Here is a 1,005-nt window from a genome sequence, read left to right as displayed (position 1 = left end):
CATTTAAAAAAAAAAAAAAATAATAATAATAATAATAATAATAATAATAATTTCTTTCATTTTTTTTCATCATCTTCTTCTTAAAAACTACAGAAACAAAAAAAAATCAATACTTAGGCTTATTTTTTTTTTTTTTTTTCGGAAAAAAATTTTTTTTAGGCGAAAAAAAGTTTTTTTTTTTGGGGGGCGGGAGTGGGTGGTGGGTAGGGGAGTGAAGGGTAGGGGAAAAATTTTTTTATCAAAAAAGTAATATATATAAAGTCAAAAAAAAATAAAAAGTTAAACATAAAAAAATTAAAATTTTTCTATTAAAAAAAAAAAAAAAAAAGTTTTTTTTCTTTAGGAAAAAAAAATAAATAAATAAAATTTTTTTTTTTATTTTGTTAACAAATTATTAGTTTTTTGGAAAAATTGAAAAACCTAATGAAAAGTTTTTCCATTAAAAAAAAAAAAACGAAAATGAAAAACATTTTAATTCTACTAACGATTATTATCATCATCATCATTATTTGATTCGATGCTTCTTTTATACATTTTCTTTCTGTTTTTTTTGGGGGGGAAGAATAAATGTTAAATTGCAAAAGAATAAAAAAAAAATGGGGGCGTTGGGAAATTGTCAGGTAATTTTTTTTTCTTTTTTTTTTTTTATTCCACCTGTCTGTCGAACAAAGATTTTTCTCGAATTTGTACGAAAATAATAATAATAATAATGATAATAAATGGTTAGAAAGAAAAAAATTTTTTTTTCGTTTGTTATCCATCAAAAACGATTTTTTTAAATAAAAATTTATTACTTTTTTCTTTTTTTAAATTTATCTATTTTCATGTTGGCGATCGATGAGAAAACCATTTTTTATAATAATAATAATAATAATAATAATAATAATAATAATAATAATAATAATAATAATAATAATGATAAATTTTTAATAAATGATAATGATAATAAAAGTAAAAATTAAAATATTCATTATTATTATTAAGATGAAAAAGAGGGGGCAAAGG

Source organism: Pediculus humanus, genomic scaffold (assembly GCF_000006295.1).
Source record: "Pediculus humanus corporis 1103172107403 genomic scaffold, whole genome shotgun sequence".
NCBI classification, from domain to species: Eukaryota; Metazoa; Arthropoda; class Insecta; order Psocodea; family Pediculidae; genus Pediculus; species Pediculus humanus.
This window is presented reverse-complemented; position numbering follows the sequence as displayed.